The sequence below is a fragment of the Nematolebias whitei genome, chromosome 18 (genome assembly GCF_014905685.2).
Source record: "Nematolebias whitei isolate Nwh7 chromosome 18, NemWhi1, whole genome shotgun sequence".
NCBI lineage: Eukaryota > Metazoa > Chordata > Actinopteri > Cyprinodontiformes > Rivulidae > Nematolebias > Nematolebias whitei.
The window spans coordinates 11,360,388-11,368,270 of record NC_056515.1 but is presented as its reverse complement, the minus strand read 5'-3'; the positions used below and the strand labels follow the sequence as shown (position 1 = coordinate 11,368,270).

Sequence of the window (7,883 nt, the reverse complement as noted above, 5' to 3'; positions counted from 1 at the left end):
CCCCCCCCCCCCCCCCCCCCCGAGGTCTGATGAAAGAGCTGCGTTTTCTAACCATGAAGAACTGTGAGTTTTTAGTTGCTGGTTGTTAAGAATTGTATTAGATTGAATTTGTTTTTCTTGATGCCAAGACAATAGAAAAGAAAATAATTTAATCTTGACGTAACTTTTTGTTTGCTTCCGCACCTTTAGCTTGGTCTTTATGATACTGTACAGGTATATGACATTCTTATACTTTAAGAACTCTATAATGTCTTTTGATTAATTCAGTGAATTAGTTTCACAGATCTGACGTGCCCTTCAAAGAACATGCTTTTTACTGTTGTATAAATTAGACACATCTGAATTATGGTGTTATTTTTTTACAGTCACTAACAAGAACTTGAATATAAACACCAACTCAACACTAAACAGAACCAATAGGAACAATGATTCAAACACAGAACATGAAATTGTCCATCCATTTCTGACCCAAGGTTACTCAGAAGACCCAGCAGTTCATTAAAAAAAATCTTGTGCATTTCTAACATCCTTCTACCAATATATTCACTGTCCCTCCTGTGGACATTTCCAAACCATCTCAGTCTGACCTCTCTACCTTTACCTCCCAGTTGTTCAACCTGCGATGTACCTCTGATGATCTCATTTCTAATCTTATCCATATTGTCACTCCTAAAGAGAACTTCAACATCTGCATTTCCATTACTTCTAGTTCTTTCTCCTGTTTTTTGTCAATGCCACTTCCTTCAGACCATACAACATACAGTAGATAGTCTCACAACTGTCTTGTAATTTTTTCCTTTGACCTTTGCTGATACCTTTTGTTGCAAATCACTTCTGAAAATTTTCTCCATCCATTCCATCCTGCCTGTACTCTATTTTTCACCTCTTTACCACGTTCCCCATTTTCCTGGACAGTGGACCCCAAGTACTTGAAGTCACAAATCTTTGAGTCCTCTGCTCCTGGTAGCATCACTGTTCCACCGGCCTCCCGCTCATTCACACACATGTACGCTGTCTTACTACAGCTGACTTTCATTCCTCTTCTTTCAAATGCATCTTCACCTCTCCAAGTTCTCTTCCATCTGTTTCCTGTTCTCACCACAGATCACAATGTCATCTGCAAACATCATAGTCCACGGGGATTCCTGCCTGACCTCATCTGTTAGTCGGTACATCACCAGAGCAAACAAGAAGGGACTCAGAGCCGATCCTTGATGCAATCCCACCTTGAAGCTATCTGTCACTCTTACAGCACATCTCACCACTGTTCTGCTGTCCTCATACAAGTCTTGTACCAGTCTATCATACTTCTATGCCACTCCAGATTTACTCATGTAATACCACACTTCCTCCCTTGGCACCCTGCCATATGCTTGTTTTAAATCCACAAATACACAATGGAATTCTTTCTTACACTCTCTGTACTTCTCCATCAGCATCCTCAAAGCAAAAATGGCATCTGTGGTGCTCTTTCTTGGCATGAAACCATACTGCTGCTCATACATTGTCACCTCTCATCTGAGTCTAACTTCCACAACTCTCTCCCAAATCTTCATTTTGTGACTCATCCACTTAATTCCCCTGTAGTTGCTACATCTCTGTATATCACACTTGTTCTTAAAAATGGGCACCAGCACACTTCTTCTCCATTCCTCAGGCGTTTTCTCACCCTCAAATATGCCATTGAATGTTTTAGTCAAAAACCTCACTGCCATCTCCCCAAGACATTTGTGAACCTCCACTGGTATGTCATCAGGTTCTAATCCCTTCCCCTTCTTCATTCTTTTCAGCGCTTTTCAAACTTCACCCTTACTAATCTTTCCCAGTTCCTGGTCCACAGTTTCTTTGATCTCTACCATTCTTTCTCTTTCATTATCTTCATTCATTAGCTCCTCAAATTACTCCTTCCATCTTCCCGTCACACTCGCCTCACTTGTTAGAACATTACAATTCCTATGTTTAACAAGCCTAAACTGCTGTACAGCCTGTCCAGCCTGATAACTGTCTCGTCATTCCACACCTCCTTACAGTCCTTCTTACCTTCTTTAGTGTCCAGCCTCTTATACATCTCATCATTTGCCTTTAGCTTTGCTTTAGCTACCTCCCTCATTGTTCTGTGTCCCATTTCCTTATATTCCTGTCTCCTCTCTTCAGTCCTCTCACTGCCATATTTCTTCTTGGCTAACCTCTTTCTTTGAATAGCTTCCTGTACTTCACTATTCCACCACCAGGTTTCCTTTCATCCATTCTCTGTCCAGATGACACACCAAGTACCTTCCTACCTGTCTCTTTAATTACTGTTGCTGTAGTAGCCCAGTCAATTGGAATATATTTCTTACCACCCAGAGCCTTTAATAGCTCCTCTCTGAATTTATCACATTTTTCTTTTCTCAGCTTCCACCATTTGGTCTTCTTCTCTGATTTTACTTTTTTCTTTTCTTCACAACAACAGTCATTCTACACATAATCATCTGATGCTGTCTGGCCACACTTTCCCCTGTGACAACCTTACTTCCCAATTTCCCTCAGGTTTCCTCTTCTATACAGAATGTAGTCTACCTGCATACTCTTTCCTCCACTCCTAAAGGTCACTCTATGATCCTCCATCTTTTGGAAATATGTGTTGACTACAGACATTTCCATTCTCTTTGTAAAATCCACCACCATCTGTCCTTCCTGGTTTCTTTCCTTGACACCAAACCTACCCATTACTTCCTCCTCCCCACTGTTTCCTTCACTAACATGTCCATTCAGGTCTGCTCAAATCATCACTCTCTCCTGATAGTGAGTTGAATGAGATGGTGGGGAAAGATGCCAGACAGACCAAGTAGATCCAAATGTGTATTGAGAGTTTGTTGGGAATGCCTGACAAAATAACCCGTCAGAAAGGTCTTCAAGTCGCACCTCCAGGAGAGCATTAAATACATCCCAGCTGAGGCAGGAGACATTGAGTCTGAGTGGGACATATTCTGCACCTCTGTGGTTGAAGTGGCTGTCTTGAGCTGTGGCCACAATGTTGTTGGTGCTTCTAGTGGTGGCCATCCTAAAATTCGGTGGTGGACACCCTGGATTAGGGCAGCTGAAGAAGGAATCTTATCGGCCCTTGTTGGCTGGTGGGACTCTTGAGGCAGATGAGGAGTACTGCGGGGCTAAGCTGTCCACAACCTTCTCTGTTGCTGAGGCTAAAGCTTGGATATGGGAGGAGTTTGATGAGGCCTTGCATAGACTCTCAGCCAGTTCCAATGAGATTCTGGCAATCTATGAGTTAATTGAAGAGGAAAAAGCAGCGCTTTACTAATTCTGTGTTCAGTGAAGGTAAGTTGATGTTGACCTCAACTAATAATATCACCAGGAGGTTGAAGGAATACTTCTCAGATCTTTTCAATCCCATTAGCACATCTTTAATGATAGAAGCTGAGTCTGGGGACTTCAGAGTTGGTCTGTCCATAACCATGGCTGAGATCACCAAGGTAGTTAAAAAGTTTTGCGGCAGCAGGGCTCCAGGGGTGAACAAGATCTGTTCTGATTTTTTAAGGCTCTGAATGTTGTGGGGCTCTCTTGGTTGACATGCCTTTGCAACATCACGTGGACATTGGGGGCAGTGCCACTGGATTGGCAAACTGGGGTGGTGGATCCCCTCTTCAAAAAGTGGGACTGGAGGGTGTGCTCCATTTATAGGAGCATCACTGTCCTTAACCTCCCTTGTAAGGTATATTAAGGGGTATTGGAGAAGCGATTATGATCGTTGGTCAAACCTTGGATCTAGGAGGAACAATGGGGGTTCAGTCCTGGTTGTGGAACACTGGACCAGTTCTTTACCCTCACTAAGATCCTCAAGGAAGGAGTCGTGGGAGTTTGCCCATCCAGTCTACTTGTGTTTTGTCAACTTGGAGGATGCGTTGGACCATGTTGCTCGGGAAGCATGGGGTGCTCCCAGAGTATGGGATTAGGAGCCTGTTTTTACAGGCTGTTCAGTCCCTATACAAGCGATGTAAGACTTTTTATTTTGCATTTCTGGCAGTAAGTTGGACCCCATAAGGGTGGCATTTACACTCTGCCAGGGCTACATGATGTCACCAATTCTGTTCATAATTATTATGGACACAATTTTTCAGTGCAACCTGTTGACGGAAGGATTTTGGTTTGGTGACCTCAGGATTCCATCCTTGCTATTTGCCGATTATATGGTCCAGTTGGCATAATTGTGCCATGATCTTCAGCATTTACTGGAGCTATTTGCAGCTCTGTGAAGCAGTTGGGATGAGAATCAGCACCTCCAAATCTGAGGTCAAGGTCCTCAGTCAGAAAAGGAAGGATTTCTCTCTTTGGGTTTAGGGTGAGGTTTTGCGCAGCACGGTGGCACAACTGGTAGAGCTGCTGCCTCTCAGCGAGCAGGTCCCTGGTTCAAACCCCGGTCCAGGGGCCTTTCTGGGTGGAGTTTGCATGTTCTCTCCGTGCATGTGTGGGTTTTCTCCGGGTACTCCGGTTTCCTCCCACAGTCCAAAAACATGCATGTTAGGCTGATTGGTAACTCTAAATTGTCCCTAGGTGTGAGTGAGAGAGTGAATGGTTGTTTGTCTCGTTTGTCTCTATGTGGCCCTGTGATGGACTTGCGACCCGTCCAGGGTGTACCCCGCCCCTCGCACAGTGATTGCTGGACATGGGCACCAGCGACCCCCGTGACCCAAAATGGAATAAGCGGGTAAAGAAAATGGATGGATGGATGGTGAGGTTTTGCCTCAAGTGGAGGAGTTCAAGTATTTTGGGGTTTTTGTTTATGAATGATGGAAGAATGGAGCATGAGATTGACAGATGGATTGGAGCAGTGTCTGGAGTACTGCAGACTCTGTGCCGGTCCATTGTGGTGAGGAAAGAGCTGAGCTGTAAGGCAAAGCTCTCTGTTTACCCGCTAATCTACATTCCTATTTTCATCTATGGTCACAAACTATGGGTAGTGACCGAAAGAACAAAAATGTGGATACAGGAAGTTGAAATGAGTTTCCTCTGAAGGATAGCTGGACTCTCCCTTAGAGATAGGGTGAGAAGTTCTTTTAGCTGGGGGAGACTTGGATTAGAACCACTGCTGCTCCACATCGAGAAGAGCCAGTTGAGGTCGTTTGAGCATCTGGTAAAAATGCTACCTGGGCGCCTCCCTAGGGAGGTGCTTCAGGCTTGTCTGACTGAGAAGAGACCTGGGGAAGACCCAGGACATGCTAGAAAGATTATGTCTCTCAGCTGGCCTGGGAACACCTTGGAATCCTCCCAAAAGAGAAGGAAGAGGTGGCTGTGGAAAGAGATGTCTAGGACTTCCTGTTCAAGGTGCTGTCCCCATGACCCAACTTTGGAACAGGCAGAAGATAATTAGAGGCAGCTGTGGCTGAGTGGTTAGAGCGGTTGTCCTCCAATGGGAGATATGGGCTTTCGATTCCACCAGCAGTCATATGTTGAAATATCCCTGGGCAAGTAACTGAACCTCTCATTGCCTCCTATGTTTGTCCCATCGGTGTATGAATGTGATCTAAATGTACTGATTCGTCTCTACAGATTCAGATTAGCTTTGTAGAGCTCTATCAAACCTTTACTTAAGAAACATAACATTGACTCAGGAATCCTAGCCAATTATAGACTTATAGCTAGGGGTTGAACGACTACATAATTTTTAAACTCGACATTAACATAATAAAACTCGAGTAGAACTCGAGTAGTTGATGATGTCATAGGACCTCAAGATGAAAAAATAAATTAAAAATAAACCTGCAAAAAAAGTAATTTATTATTTACAAAAAAAAGGACCAACAAAACATTGGTAGAGTATATTATGCTCCTACCATTTATCATACTACAAATAAGTCACAGGAAAACCAAAACTATTAGTTATTATTATTAAGCTGCAAAAGTGAAAGAAATAATGTGCAGTACGTATGCTGTGGTGCGCTTTAGGTTTAGTTTTAGAGATTAATATGTTTATAGTTTTTTTTACAGGTTTAGAGATTAATATTTTTTGCTTTTAGTTTGTGAAACAGGTCAGAGGAAGATGGTTCTGGTTCAGTCGATTGGACCCGGTGTTACACCGTATTCTGTGACCTGCAACAGTGCATGCAACACCGCCCCCTACAGTCACAATATACGGTGGTCACAGAATATGGTCAAACACTGGTTCGCAACGAGCTCCAAACAGTCAGGAAGTTGATTCATTTTCTGTTTCCTTACGGTAGTTGAACCGGAAGATTAATCTTTAGTGAAATATTTCCATACTACTGATGCATTTCTACCTGTTTGCCAAGACTGGGCCTGCTCCGCTCAGTCCATCTGCTGGGAGGAATCCATTTGGTAGCTTCTACTTGTAGCCCGGTGCGGATCACGTGACACAATGACATCACTGCGAATACTCAACGTGAAATTTAAAAACTCGATAGATGTCCTAGGAATTGACCTATCAATTACTCTAGTCATCCGTTAATATCCTACCTAAAGCTAATCTAACTTTCATCTAAAAAGTTCTAGAGAAAATAGTTGTAGGTGTTGCATGAACATCTGCACTAGTGAAAGTAACTAATGATATTGTCATGGTCTCTGACAATGGACTTGTGTCTACACTGATCCTGTTAGACCTCAGTGCTGCATTTGATAGAGTTGATCACAATATTCTAATACAGAAGCTTAAATATGATATTGGGATAACAGAAACGACTCTAAATTGGTCCAAATCATATTTATCTGATAGATTCCAATTTGTAAATGTAAATAGTGAATCTTTTTCATACAACAAAGTTAATCATAGAGTTTCTCAGGGTTCAATGCTTGGACCAATACTATTTATCTTATATATGTTTCCATTATGTAAAGTTATTAAACAGCATGGGATACATTTTCATTGTTATGCTGACTGGTATGCATTGTTATGCTGATATGCTGACAATTTCGTTCCACCACATGTACCGCATGTGATGCGAATGACAATAAAGAATCTCTGACGATACACAGTTATATTTGTCCATGAAACCTGATAAATCCAGTCAGTTACTTAGACTACAAGCATGTCTTAAAGACATAAAAAACCTGGATGACCCTAATATTTCTGCTTTTGAATACAGACAAGACTGAGGTTTTGGTTTGTGGACCTGAGCACCTTAGGGATAAATTTTGTAGTCTTTCGCTCTCCTTAGATGATGTTAATCTGGCCTCGAGTTCCAATGTTAAAAATCTTGGTGTTATTTTTGATCAATACATGTCTTTTAACCTCCACATTAAAAACCTTACTAGAACTACCTTCTTACACTTGCATAATACCACTAAAATTAAAAACAACTTATCTAAAAATGACACAGAAAAACTGGTTCATGCATTTATCACATCTAGACTGGACTGTTGCAGTGGTTTATTATCTGGGTGTCCAAATACTTAAAAGTCTTCATTTTATCCAAAGTGCTGCTGCCAGAGTCCTAATTTATAATTAGGGTTGGCTTGTTATGCTGTTTAGTCTACAAAAGGACAAACTGAGGATATATATATATATATATATATATATATATATATATATATATGCTATATATACTAAAACTGTTGCTAAGGCTTTCCAGCTTTTGAAATCTGCATTCAACTGCATTCAGACTGATTTGTTCTGTTCCGCCTCAAACTTGTCCTAAATGCCGACAAAACCAAAGGGATGCTTTTTTCAAATAGGAAGTTGGTCCCAGCAGTTTTTCCTCCGATTTTATCCTAAAATGGTGTCCCCATTGAGTTTGTTGATTCCTATAAATATTTGGGTATCTTGGTCGACTCACATCTCTCTTTTAAGCTCCATGTGGAAAACTTGGTAAAGAAACTGAAAGTTAAACTGGGTTTCTTTTTCAGAAACAGATCCTGTCTAACCCTGAATGCTA

The 7,883-nt window shown here is 41.8% G+C and overlaps 1 protein-coding gene across 1 annotated transcript in view; it reads left to right on the top strand.

Annotated features, from left to right (window-relative positions):
• adamts6 (ADAM metallopeptidase with thrombospondin type 1 motif, 6) overlaps positions 1-7,883 on the top strand; it is a 337,746-nt gene that overhangs the window by 159,143 nt on the left and 170,720 nt on the right. The window lies entirely within an intron of this gene.